Genomic DNA, 15238 nt, shown 5'->3' on the forward strand with positions numbered 1-15238 from the left:
TGGCCAATGTGAAGGTCCAAGGGATACAGTAAACCTCCACTGGTGCATCGGAATCTAACACTTTTCTCCCAGGAGTCGCTCATACTACAAACTCTTAGAAAATTCACTCTTCTTGTACTTAAGTCGGCATTATCCCTTTGTATTCAATACCGATGCAATTTCTGTGATTCATGGTCAATGTGAAAGGCCAAGGGATACAGTGAACCTGCACTGGTGCAACAGAATCTAATACTGGTCTCCCAGGAGCCGCTCAAAGCACAAACTCTTAGAAGATTCACTCTTCTTGTACTTAAGTCGGCATTATCCCTTTGTATTCAATACCGATGCAATTTCTGTGATTCATGGTCAATGTGAAAGGCCAAGGGATACAGTGAACCTGCACTGGTGCAACAGAATCTAATACTGGTCTCCTAGGAGCCGCTCAAAGCACAAGCTCTTAGAAAATTCACTCTTCTTGCACTTATGTTGGCATTGTCCCTATTGTATTCAATCCCAAAACTATTTTTGTGTCTCATGGTCAATGTGAATGTCCAAGGGATACAGTAAACGTGAATTGGTGCATCGGAATCTAATACTGTTCTCCCAGGAGCCGCTCAAAGCACAAAACCTTCGAAGATTCACTCTTCTTGTACTTAAGTTGGCATTGTGCCTTTAGAATTCAATCGCCATGCAATTTCTGTGTTTCATGGTCAATGTGAAGGTCCAAGCGATACAGTAAACCTGCACTGGTGCATCGTAATCTAATACTGGTGTCCCAGGAGCCGCTGAAAGCACAAACTCTTAGAAGATACACTTTTCTTGTACTTAAGTCGGAGTTGTGCCTTTCGTATTCAATCCCGATGCAATTTCTGTGTTGCATGCTCAATGTGAAGGTCCAAGGGATACAGCAATCCCGCACTGGTGCATAGGAATCTAATACTGGTCTCGCAGGAGCCGCTGAAGCAAAAACTCTTAGAAGATTCACTCTTCTTGTACTTAAATCGGCATTGTGCAATTTGTATTCAATCCCGATATAAATTCTGTGTTTCATGGTCAATGTGAACGTCCAAGGGATACAGAAAACGTGCACTGGTGCATCGCAATCTAATACTGGCCTCCGAGAAGCCGCTCAAAGCACAAACTCTTAGATGATTCATTCTTCTTGTTCTTAAGTAGGCATTGTCCCATTTGTATTCAATCCCGATGCAACGTTTGTGTTTAGAGGTTCATGTGAAGGTCCAAGGGTTACAGTAAACCAGCACTGGTGCATCGTAATCTAAGACTGGTATCCCAGGAGCCGCTTAAAGCACAGACTCTGAAGAGATACATTCTTCTTGTACTTAAGTCGGCATATTCCCTTTTGTATTCAATCCCGATGCAATATCTGTGTTTCATGGTCAATGTGAAGGACCAAGGGATACAGTAAACCTGCACTGGTGCGTCGGAATCTAATACTGGTCTCCCAGGAGCCGATCAAAGCACAAACTCTTAGAAGATTCAGTCTTCCTGTACTTGTATCGCGATTGTCTCTTTTGTATTCAATCCCGATGCAATTTCTGTGTTTCATGGTCAATGGGAAGGCCCAAGGGGTACAGTAAACCTGCACTGGTGATCCGTAATCTAACACTTTTCTCCCAGGAGCCGCTCAAACCACAAACTCTTAGAAAATTCACTCTTCTTATACTTAAGTCGGCGATGTCCCTTTTGTATTCAATCCCGATGCAATTTCTGTGTTTCATGGTCAATGTGAAGGTCCAAGGGATGCAGTTAACCTGCACTGGTGCAACGGAATCTAATACTGGTCTCCCAGGAGCCGCTCACAGTAGAAGCTCTTAGAAGATTCACTCATCTTGTACTTAAGTCGGCATTGTGCCTTTTGTATTTAATCCCGATGCATTTTCTGTGTTTCATGGTGAATGTGATGGTCCAAGGGATGGAGTAAACCTGCACTGGTGCGTCGGAATCTAATACTGGTCTCCCAAGAGCCGCTCAAAGCACAAACTCTTAGAAGATTTACGTTTTTTGTACTTATGTCGTCATTGTGCCTTATGTATTCAATCCCGATGCTATTTCTGTGTTTCATGGGCAATGTGAAGGGCCAACGGATACAGTAAACATGCACTGGTGCTTCGGAATCTGATACTGGTCTCCCAGGAGCCGCTCAAAGCACAAACTCTTAGAAGATTCACTCTTCTTGTACTTAAGTCGGCATTGTGCCTTTTGTATTCAATCCCGATGCAATCTCTGTGTTTGATGGTCCATGTGAAGGTCCACGGGATACACTAAACAATCACAGGTACATCGGAATCTAATACTGGTCTCCCAGGAGCCACTCAAAGCACATACTCTTAGAAGATTCACTCTTCTTGTACTTAAGTCGGCAATGTCCAATTTGTATTCAATCCCGATGCAATTTCTGTGTTTCATGGTCAATGTGAAGGTCCAAGGGAAACGGTCAACCTGCAGTGGTGCTTAGGACTCTAATACCGGTATCCCAGGAGCCGCTCAATGCACAAATTTTTAGAAGATTCACTCTTCTTGTAATTAGGTCGGCATTGTCCCATTTGTATTCAATCCCGATGGAATATCTATGTTTCATGGTCAATGTGAAGGTCCAAGGGATATAGTAAACCTGCACTGGTGCATCGGAATCTAATACTGGTCACCCAGGAGACGCTCAAACACAAACTCTTAGAAGATTAACTCTTCATGTACTTAAGTCGGTATTGTGCCTTTTGTATTCAATCCCGATGCAAGTTCTGTGTTTCATGGTCAATGTGAAGATCAAAGGGATACCAAAACGTGCACTGGTGCATCGGAATGTAATACAGGACTCCGAGGAGACGCTCAAAGCACAAGCTCTTCGAAGATCCACACTTCTTGTGCTTAAATTGGCATTGTGAGTTTTGTATTCGATCCCGATGCAATTTCTGTGTTTCATGGTCAATGTGAAGGTCCAGGGGATACAGTTAACCTGCACTGGTGCATCGGAATGTAATACTGGTCTCCCACAAGCCGCTCAAAGCACAAACCCTTAGAAGATTCACTCTTCTAGTACTTAAGTTGGCATTGTCCCTATTGTATTCAATCCCGATGCAATTTCTGTGTTTCATGGTCAATGTGAAGGTCCAAGCGATACAGTGAACCTGCACTGGTTCAACGGAATCTAATACTGGTCTCCCAGGCGCCGCTAAATGCACAAACTCAAAGAGGATTCATTCTTCTTGTACTTAAGTCGGCATTGTCCCTTTTCCATTCAATCCCGATGCCAGTTATGTGTTTCAACGTCAATGTGAAGGTACAAGGGATACAGTAATACTGCACTGGTGCATCGGAATCCAATACTGGTCTCCCAGGAGGCGCTCAAACCACAAACCCTTAGAAAATTCACCTTCTTGTACTTAAGTCGGCTTTGTCCCTTTCGTATTAAATCACGATGCAATTTCTGCGATTCATGGTCAATGTGAAGGTCCAAGGGATGCAGTAATCCTACACTGGTGCATCGGAATCTTATACTGGTCTCCCAGGAGCCGCTGAAGACACAAACTCTAAGAAGATTCACTCTTCTTGTACTTAAGTCGGCACTGTGCATTTAGTATTCAATCCCGATGCAATTTCTGTGTTTCATGGTCAATGTGAAGGTCCAAGGGACACAGTAAACCTGCACTGGTGCATCGTAATCTAATACTGGTCTGCCAGGAGCCGCTCAAACCACAAACTCTTAGAAGATTCAGTCTTCTTGTACTTAGGTCGGCATTGTGCCTTTTGTATTCAATCCCAATGCAAGACCTGTTTTTCATGGAGAATAAGAAGGTCCAAGGGATTCAGTAAACCTGCACTGGTGCATCGGAATCTAATACTGGTCTCCCAGGAGCCGCAAAAAGCACAAACTCCTAGAGGATTCATTCTTCTTGTATTTAACTCGGCATTGTCCCTTTTGTATTCAATCCCGATGCAATTTCTGTGTTTCATGGTCAATGCGAAGGTCCAAATGATACAGTCGACCTGCACTGGTGCTTCGGATTGTAATACTGGTCTCCCAGGAGCCGCTCAAAGCACAATCTCTTAGAAGATTCACTCTTCTTGTACTTAATCGGCATTGTGCCTTTTGTATTCAATCCCAATGAGATATCTGTGTTTCATGGTCAATGTGAAGGTCCAGGGGATACAGTTAACCTGCACTGGTGCATCGGAGGCTAATACTGGTCTCCCAGAAGCCGCTCAAGCACAAACCCTTAGAAGATTCGCTCTTCTTGTACTTAAGTCGGCACTGTGCATTTAGTATTCAATCCTGATGCAATTTCTGTGTTTCATAGTCAATGTAAAGGTCCAAATGATACAGTCAACCTGCACTGGTGCATCGGAATCTAATACTGGTCTCCCAGGAGCCTCTCAAATCACAAACTCTTAGAAGGGTCACTCTACTTGTACTTAAGTCGGCATTGTGCCTTTTGTATTAAATCCCGATGCGATTTCTGGGTTTCATGGTCAATGTGAAGGTCCAAGGGACACAGTAAACCTGCACTGGTGCATCGTAATATAAAATTGGTCGGCCAGGAGCCGCTCAAAGTACAAATTCTTAGAAGATTCACTCTTCTTGTACTTAGGTCGGCATTGTGCCTTTTGTATTCAATCCCAATGCAAGATGTGTTTTTCATGGTCAATGTGAGGGTACAAGGGATACAGTAAACCTGCACTGGTGCATCGGAATCTAATACTGGTCTCCCAGGAGCCGCTAAAATCACAAATTCCTAGAGGATTCATTCTTCTTGTACTTAACTCGGCATTGTCCCATTTGTATTCAATCCCGATGCAAATTCTGTGTTTCATGGTCAATGTGAAGGTCCAAATGATACAGTCGACCTGCACTGGTGCATCGGATTCTAATACTGGTCTCCCAGGAGCGCTCAAAGCAGAAACTCTTAGAAGATTCACTCCTCTTGTACTTAAGTTGGCATTGTGCCATTTGTATTCAATCCCGATTAGATATCTGTGTTTCATGGTCAATGTGTTGGTCCAAGGTATACAGTAAACGTGAACTGGTGCATCGGCATCTAATACTGGTCTCTCAGGAGCCACTCAAACCACAATTTCTTAAAAAGTCACCTTCTTGTACTTAACTCGGCATTCTCCCTTTTGTATTCAATCCCAATGCAATGTCTGTGTTTCATGGTCAATGTGAAGGTCCAAGGGATACAGAAAACGGGAACTGGTGCATCGTAAGCTAATACAGATCTCTTAGGAGACGCTTAAACCACAAACTGTTCGAAGATTCACACTTCTTGTGCTTAAGTTCTCATTGTGAGTTTTGTATTCAATCCTGATGCAATTTCTGTGTTTCAGGGGCAATGTGAAGGTCCAAGGGATACAGTAAACCCGCACTGGTGCATCGGAATCTAATACTGGTCTCCCAGGAGCCGCTGGAAGCACAAACTCCTAGAAGATTCATTCTTCTTGTACTTAACTTGGCATTGTGCCTTTTGTATTCAATCCCGATGCGATTTTTGTGTTTCATGGTCAATATGAAGGTCCAAGGGATACAGTAAACCTGCACTGGTTCATCGGAATCTAATACTGGTCTATCTACAAATCCCTTAGAAAATTCACCTTCTTGTACTTAAGTCGGCATTGTGCATTTTTTATTCAATCCCAATGCTATTTCAGTGTTTGATAGTCAATGTGAAGGTTCAAATGACACAGTCAACCTGCACTGGTGCATCGCAATCTTTTACTGGTCTCCCAGGAGCCGTTCAAAGCACAAACCCCTATAAGATTCACTCTTCTTGTACTTAAGTCGGCATTGAGCTTGTGTATTCAATCCCGATGCAATTTCTGTGTTTCATGGGCAATGTGAAGGTCCAAGGGATACAGTAAACCTGCACTGGTGCATCGGAATCTAATACTGGTCTCCCAGGAGCCGCTGAAAGCCTAAACTCCTAGAAGATTCATTCTTCTTGTACTTAAGTCGGCATTTTGCTTTTTGTATTCAGTCCCGATGCCATTTCTGTGTTTCATGGTCAATGTGAAGGTCCAAGGGATACAGTAAACCTGCACTGGTGAAACGGAATCTAATACTGGTATTCCAGGAGCCGCTCAGAGCAGAAATTCTTAGAAGATTCAATCCTCTTGTACTTACTTTGGATTTGTGCCTTTTGTACTCAATCCCGATGCAATATCTGTGTTTCATGGTCAATGTGAAGGCCCAAGGGATACAGTAAACCTGCGCTGGTGCATCGGAATCTAATACTGGTCTCCCAAGAGCCGCTCAAAGCACAATCTCTTAGAAGATACACTCTTCTTGTCCTTAAGTCGGCATTGTCCCATTTGTATTCAATCCCGATGCGATATCTGTGTTTCACGTTCAATGTAAAGATCCATGGGATACAGTAAACGTGCACTGGTGGATCTGCATCTAATACTGGTATCCCAGGAGCCGCTCAAAGCACAAACTCTGAAGAGATACATTCTTCTTGTACTTAAGTCGGCATTGTCCTTTTTGTATTCAATCCCGATGCAATATCTGTGTTTCATGGTCAATGTGAAGGACCAAGGGGTACAGTAAACCATCGCTGTTGCGTCGGAACCTAATACTGGTCTCCCAGAAGCCACTCAAACCACAAACTCTTAGAAGATTCAGTCTTCCTGTACTTATGTCGGCATTGTCCCTTTTGTATTCAATCCCGATGCAATTTCTGTGGTTCATGGTCAATGTGAAGGTCCACGGGATACAGTTAACCTGCACTGGTGCAACGGAATCTAATACTGGTCTCAAAGGAGCCGCTCAGAGCAGAAACTCTTGGAAGTTTCACTCTTTTTGTACTTAAGTCGGCATTGTGCATTTGGAATTCAATCCCGATGCAATTTCTGTGTTTCGTGGTCAATGGGATGGTCCAAGGGCTACAGTAAACCTGCACTGGTGCATCGGAATCTAATACTGGTCTCCCAGGAGCTGCTAAAAGCTCATACTGTGAGAAGATTCACTCTTCTTGTACATAAGTCGGCAATGTCCGATTTATATTCAATTCCGATGAAATTTCTGTGTTTCATGGTCAATGTGAAGGTTCAAGGGAAACAGTCAACCTGCAATGGTGCTTAGGAATCTAATAACGGTATCCCAGGAGCCGCACAATGCACAAATTCTTACAAGATTCACTCTTCTTGTAATTAGGTCGGCATTGTCCCATTTGTATTCAATCTCGATGCAATATCTATGTTTCATGGTCAATGTGAAGGTCCAAGGGATACAGTAAACCTGCACTGGTGCATCGCAATCTAATACTGGTCTCAAAGGAGCCGCTCAGAGCAGAAACTCTTAGAAGATTCACTCTTCTTGTACTTAAGTCGGCATTGTGCAATTTATATTCAATCCCGATATAAAATCTGTGTCTCATGGTTAATGTGAACATCCAAGAGATACAGAAAACCTGCAATTGTGCATCGCAATCTAATACTGGTCTCCCAGGAGCCACTCAAACCACAAACTCTTAGAAGATTCAGTCTTCCTGTACTTATGTCGGCATTGTCCCTTTTGTGTTCAACCCCGATGCAATTTCTGTGTTTCATGGTCAATGTGAATGTCCAAGGGATACAGTAAACTTGCACTGGTGCATCGGAATCTAATACTGGTATCCCAGGAGCCGCTTAAAGCACAAACCCTGAAGAGATTCATTCTTCTTGTACTTAAGTCGGCATATTCCCTTTTGTATTCAATCCCGATGCAATGTCTGTGTTACATGGTCAATGTGAAGGACCAAGGGATACAGCAAAACCTGCACTGGTGCGTCGGAACCTAATACTGGTCTCCCAGTAGCCGCTCAAAGCACAAACTCTTGGAAGATTCAGTCTCCCTGTACTTAAGTCGCCATTGTCTCGTTTGTAATCAATCCCGATGCAATTTCTGCATTTCATGGTCAATGTGAAGGTCAAAGGGATGCAGTAAACCTGCACTGGTGCATCAGAATCTAATACTGGTATTGCAGGAGCCGCTCAAATCAGAGACTCTGAAGAGATTCACTCTTCTTGTACTTAAGTCGGCATTGTCCCTATTGTATTCAATCCAGATGCAATATCTGTGTTTCATGGTCAATGTGAAGGACCAAGGGATACAGTAAACCTGCACTGGTGCATCGGAATCTAATACTGGTGTCCCAGGAGCCGCTCAAAGCACAAAATCGTATAAGATTCACCCTTCTTGTACTTAAGTCGGCATTGTCCCTTTTGTATTAAATCCCGATGCAATTTCAGTGTTTCATGGCCAATGTGAAGGTCCAAGGGATACAGCAAACCTCCACTGGTATATCGGAATCTAACACTTTTCTCCCAGGAGTCACTCATACTACAAAATCTTAGAAAATTCACTCTTCTTGTACTTAAGTCGGCATTATCCCTTTGTATTCAATACCGATGCAATTTCTGTGATTCATGGTCAATGTGAAAGGCCAAGGGATACAGTGAACCCGCACTGGTGCAACAGAATCTAATACTGGTCTCCCAGGAGCCGCTCAAAGCACAAACTCTTTGAAGATTCACTCTTCTTGTACTTAATTCGGCATAGTCCCTTTTGCATTCAATCCCGATGCACTTTCTGTGTTTCATGCTCAATGTGAAAGTCCAAGGGATACAGTAAACCTGCACTGGTGTATCTAAATCTAATACTGGTCTGCCAGGAGCCGCTCGAACCAAAAGCTCTTAGAAAATTCACTCTTCTTGCACCTATGTCGGCATTGTCCCTATTGTATTCAATCCCAAAACTATTTTTGTGTCTCATGGTCAATGTGAATGTCCAAGGGATACAGTAAACGTGAATTAGTGCATCGGAATCTAATACTGTTCTCCCAGGAGCCGCTCAAAGCACAAAACCTTCGAAGATTCACTCTTCTTGTACTTAAGTTGGCATTGTGCCTTTAGAATTCAATCGCCATGCAATTTCTGTGTTTCATGGTCAATGGGAAGGTCCAAGCGATACAGTAAACCTGCACTGGTGCATCGTAATCTAGTACTAGTGTCCCAGGAGCCGCTGAAAGCACAAACTCTTAGAAGATTCACTTTTCTTGTACTTAAGTCGGAGTTGTGCCTTTCGTATTCAATCCCGATGCAATTTCTGTGTTGCCTGCTCAATGTGAAGGTCCAAGGGATACAGCAATCCCGCACTTGTGCATAGGAATCTAATACTGGTCTCGCAGGAGCCGCTGAAGCAAAAACTCTTAGAAGATTCACTCTTCTTGTACTTAAGTCGGCATTGTGCAATTTGTATTCAATCCCGATATAAATTCTGTGTTTCATGGTCAATGTGAACGTCCAAGGGAGGCTTGCGTGCCTCAGCGATACAGATATCCGTACCGTAGGTGCAACCACAACGGAGGGGTATCTGTTGAGAGGCCAGACAAACGTGTGGTTCCTGAAGAGGGGCAGCAGCCTTTTCAGTAGTTGCAAGGGCAACAGTCTGGATGATTGACTGATCTGGTCTTTTAACAATAAGCAAGACGGCCTTGCTGTGCTGGTACTGCGAACGGCTGAAAGCAAGGGGAAACTACAGCCGTAATTTTTCCCGAGGGCATGCAGCTTTACTGTATGATTACATGATGATGGCGTCCTCTTGGGTAAAATATTCCGGAGGTAAAATAGTCCCCCATTCGGATCTCCGGGCGGGGACTACTCAAGAGGATGTCTTTATCAGGAGAAAGAAAACTGGCGTTCTACGGATCGGAGCGTGGAATGTCAGATCCCTTAATCGGGCAGATAAGTTAGAAAATTTAAAAAGGGAAATGGATAGGTTGAAGGTAGATATAGTGGGAATTAGTGAAGTTCGATGGCAGGAGGAACAAGACTTCTGGTCAGGTGACTACAGGGTTATAAACACAAAATCAAATAGGGGTAATGCAGGAGTAGGTTTAATAATGAATAGGAAAATAGGAATGCGGGTAAGCTACTACAAACAGCATAGTGAACGCATTATTGTGGCCAAGATAGATACGAAGCCCACACCTACTACAGTAGTACAAGTTTATATGCCAACTAGCTCTGCAGATGACGAAGAAATTGAAGAAATGTGTGATGAAATAAAAGAAATTATTCAGATTGTGAAGGGAGACGAAAATTTAATAGTCATGGGTGACTGGAATTCGAGTGTAGGAAAAGGGAGAGAGGGAAACATAGTAGGTGAATATGGATTGGGGGACAGAAATGAAAGAGGAAGCCGCCTTGTAGAATTTTGCACAGAGCACAACATAATCATAACTAACACTTGGTTTAAGAATCATGAAAGAAGGTTGTATACATGGAAGAACCATGGAGATACTAAAAGGTATCAGATAGATTATATAATGGTAAGACAGAGATTTAGGAACCAGGTTTTAAATTGTAAGACGTTTCCAGGGGCAGATGTAGACTCTGACCACAATCTATTGGTAATGACCTGTAGATTAAAACTGAAGAAACTGCAAAAAGGTGGGAATTTAAGGAGATGGGACCTGGATAAACTAAAAGAACCAGAGGTTGTACAGAGATTCAGGGAGAGCATAAGGGAGCAATTGACAGGAATGGGGGAAATAAATACAGTAGAAGAAGAATGGGTAGCTTTGAGGGATGAAGTAGTGAAGGCAGCAGAGGATCAAGTAGGTAAAAAGACGAGGGCTAGTAGAAATCTTTGGGTAACAGAAGAAATACTGAATTTAATTGATGAAAGGAGAAAGTATAAAAATGTAGTAAGTGAAACAGGCATAAAGGAATACAAACGTCTCAAAAATGAGATCGACAGGAAGTGCAAAATGGCTAAGCAGGGATGGCTAGAGGACAAATGTAAGGATGTAGAGGCCTATCTCACTAGGGCTAAGATAGATACCGCCTACAGGAAAATTAAAGAGACCTTTGGAGATAAGAGAACGACTTGTATGAATATCAAGAGCTGAGATGGAAACCCAGGTCTAAGCAAAGAAGGGAAAGCAGAAAGATGGAAGGAGTATATAGAGGGTCTATACAAGGGCGATGTACTTGAGGACAATATTATGGAAATGGAAGAGGATGTAGATGAAGATGAAATGGGAGATACGATACTGCGTGAAGAGTTTGACAGAGCACTGAAAGACCTGAGTCGAAACAAGGCCCCCGGAGTAGACAATATTCCATTGGAACTACTGACGGCCGTGGGAGAGCCAGTCCTGACAAAACTCTACCATCTGGCGAGCAAGATGTATGAAACAGGCGAAATACCCTCAGACTTCAAGAAGAATATAATAATTCCAATCCCAAAGAAAGCAGGTGTTGACAGATGTGAAAATTACCGAACTATCAGCTTAATAAGTCACAGCTGCAAAATACTAACACGAATTCTTTACAGACGAATGGAAAAACTAGTAGAAGCCAACCTCGGGGAAGATCAAATTGGATTCCGTAGAAACACTGGAACACGTGAGGCAATATTGACCTTACGACTTATCTTAGAAGAAAGATTAAGGAAAGGCAAACCTACGTTTCTAGCATTTGTAGACTTAGAGAAAGCTTTTGACAATGTTGACTGGAATACTCTCTTTCAAATTCTAAAGATGGCAGGGGTAAAATACAGGGAGCGAAAGGCTATTTACAATTTGTACAGAAACCAGATGGCAGTTATAAGAGTCGAGGGACATGAAAGGGAAGCAGTGGTGGGGAAGGGAGTAAGACAGGGTTGTAGCCTCTCCCCGATGTTGTTCAATCTGTATATTGAGCAAGCAGTAAAGGAAACAAAAGAAAAATTCGGAGTAGGTATTAAAATTCATGGAGAAGAAATAAAAACTTTGAGGTTCGCAGATGACATTGTAATTCTGTCAGAGACAGCAAAGGACTTGGAAGAGCAGTTGAATGGAATGGACAGTGTCTTGAAAGGAGGATATAAGATGAACATCAACAAAAGCAAAACAAGGATAATGGAATGTAGTCTAATTAAGTCGGGTGATGCTGAGGGAATTAGATTAGGAAATGAGACACTTAAAGTAGTAAAGGAGTTTTGCTATTTGGGGAGCAAAATAACTGATGATGGTCGAAGTAGAGAGGATATAAAATGTAGGCTGGCAATGGCAAGGAAAGCGTATCTGAAGAAGAGAAATTTGTTAACATCCAGTACTGATTTAAGTGTCAGGAAGTCATTTTTGAAAGTATTCGTATGGAGTGTAGCCATGTATGGAAGTGAAACATGGACGATAAATAGTTTGGACAAGAAGAGAATAGAAGCTTTCGAAATGTGGTGCTACAGAAGAATGCTGAAGATTAGATGGGTAGATCACATAACTAATGAGGAAGTATTGAATAGGATTGGGGAGAAGAGAAGTTTGTGGCACAACTTGACCAGAAGAAGGGATCGGTTGGTAGGACATGTCCTGAGGCATCAAGGCATCACCAATTTAGTACTGGAGGGCAGCGTGGAGGGTAAAAATCGTAGAGGGAGACCAAGAGATGAATACACTAAGCAGATTCTGAAGGATGTAGGTTGCATTAGGTACTGGGAGATGAAAAAGCTTGCACAGGATAGAGTAGCATGGAGAGCTGCATCAAACCAGTCTCAGGACTAAAGACCAAAACAACAACAACATGGTCAATGAGAAGGTCCAAGGGATACAGTAAACCTGCACTGGTGCGACGGAATCTAAAACTGGTCTCCCAGGAGCCGCTGAAAGCACAAACACTTAGAAGATTCACTCTTCTTGTACTTAAGACGGCATTGTGCATTTTGTATTCAATCCCGATGCAATTTCTGCGTTTCATGGACAATGTGAAGGTCCAAGGGATACAGTAAACTTGCACTGGTGCATTGGAATCTAACACTTTTCTCCCAGGAGTCGCTCATACCACAAACTCTTAAAAAATTCACTCTTCTTGTACTTAAGTCGGCATTGTCCCTTTTGTACTCAATCCCGCTGCGAGTTCTGTGTATCATGATCAATGTGAAGGTCCAAGGGATACAGTAAACCTGCACTGGTGAAACGGAATCTAATACTGGTCTCCCAGGAGCCGCTCAGAGCAGAAACTCTTAGAAGATTCAATCTTCTTGTACTTAAGTTGGCATTGTGCCTTTTGTATTCAATCCCGATGCAATATCTGTGTTTCATGGTCAATGTGAAGGTCCAAGGGATACAGTAAACCTGCGCTCTTGCATCGGAATCTAATACTGGTCTCCCAGAACCGCTCAAAGCACCAACTCTTAGAAGATTCACTCTTCTTGTACTTAAGTCGGCATTGTGTCATATGTATTCAATCCCCACGCAATGTCTGTGTTTCATGGTCAATGTGAAGGGCCAAGGGATACAGTAAACCTGCACAGGTGCATCGGAATCTAATACTGGTCTCCCATGAGCCGCTCAAAGCACAAACGCTTAGAAGACTCACTCTTCTTGTCCTTAAGTCGCCATTGTCCCTTTTGTATTCAATCCCGATGCGATTTCTGTGTTTCTTGGTCAATGTGGAGGTCAAAGGGATACAGTAAACCCGCACTGGTGCAATGGAATCTAATACTGGTCTCCCATGAGCCGCTCAAAGCACAAACTCTTAGAAGATTCAATCTTCTTGTCCTTAAGTCGGCATTGTCCCATTTGTATTCAATCCTGATGCAATATCTGTGTTTCATGGTCAATGTGAAGATCCAAGGGATACAGTAAACGTGCACTGGTGGATCTGAATCTAGTACTGGTATCCCAGGAGCCGCTCAAACACAAACTCTGAAGAGATTCATTTTTCTTGTACTTAATTCGTCATTGTCCCTTTTGTATTCAATCCCCATGCAATATCTGTGTTTCATGGTCAATGTGAAGGACCAAGGGATACAGTAAACCATCACTGGTGCGTCGGAGCCTAATACTGGTCTCCCAGAAGCCGCTCAAACCACAAACTCTTAGAAGATTCACGCTTCTTGAACTTAAGTCGGCATTGTGCTTTTTGTATTCAATCCCGATGCAATTTCTGTGTTTCATGGTCAATGTGATGGTGCAAGGGCTACAGTAAACCTGCACTGGTGCATCGTTATCGAATACTGGTCTCCCAAGAGCCGCTCAAAGCACAAACTCTTAGAGGATTCACTCTTCTTGTACTTAAGATGGCATTGTGCCTTATGTATTCAATCCCGATGCAATTTCTCTCTTTCATGGGCAATGTGAAGGGCCAAGGGTTACAGTAAACCTGCACAGGTGCATCGGAATCTAATACTGGTCTCCCAGGAGCCGCTCAAAGCTCATACTCTGAGAAGATTCACTCTTCTTGTACATAAGTCGGCAATGTCCGATTTATATTCAATCCCGATGAAATTTCTGTGTTTCATGGTCAATGTGAAGGTCCAAGGGAAACAGTTAACCTGCAATGGTGCTTAGGAATCTATACCGGTATCCCAGGAGCCGCTCAATGCACAAATTCTTAGAAGATACACTCTTCTTGTAATTAGGTCGGCATTGTCCCATTTGTATTCAATCCCGATGCAATATCTATGTTTCATGGTCAATGTGAAGGTCCAAGGGGTATAGTAAACCTGCACTGGTGCATCGGAATCTAATACTGGTCACCCAGGAGACGCTCAAACACAAACCCTTAGAAGATTAACTCTTCATGTACTTAAGTCGGTATTGTGCCTTTTGTATTCAATCACGATGCAAGTTCTGTGTTTCATGGTCAATGTGAAGATCAAAGGGATACCAAAACGTGCACTGGTGCATCGGAATCTAATACAGGACTCCGAGGAGACGCTCAAAGCACAAGCTCTTCGAAGATCCACACTTCTTGTGCTTAAATTGGCATTGTGAGATTTGTATTCGATCCCGATGCAATTTCTGTGTTTCATGGTCAATGTGAAGGTCCAGGGGATACAGTTAACCTGCACTGGTGCATCGGAATGTAATACTGGTCTCCCAGAAGCCGCTCAAAGCACAAACCCTTAGAAGATTCACTCTTCTTGTACTTAAGTCGGCATTGTCCCTATTGTATTCAATCCCGATGCAATTTCTGTGTTTCATGGTCAATGTGAAGGTCCAAGGGATACAGTGAACCTGCACTGGTTCAACGGAATCTAATACTGGTCTCCCAGGCGCCGCTGAATGCACAAACTCAAAGAGGATTCATTCTTCTTGTACTTAAGTCGGCATTGTCCCTTTTCTATTCAATCCCGATGCGAGTTATGTGTTTCAATGTCAATGTGAAGGTACAAGGGATACAGTAGTACTGCACTGGTGCATCGGAATCCAATACTGGTCTCCCAGGAGGCGCTCAAACCACAAACCCTTAGAAAATTCACCTTCTTGTACCTAAG

The sequence above is a fragment of the Schistocerca piceifrons genome, chromosome X (assembly GCF_021461385.2).
Source record: "Schistocerca piceifrons isolate TAMUIC-IGC-003096 chromosome X, iqSchPice1.1, whole genome shotgun sequence".
NCBI lineage: Eukaryota > Metazoa > Arthropoda > Insecta > Orthoptera > Acrididae > Schistocerca > Schistocerca piceifrons.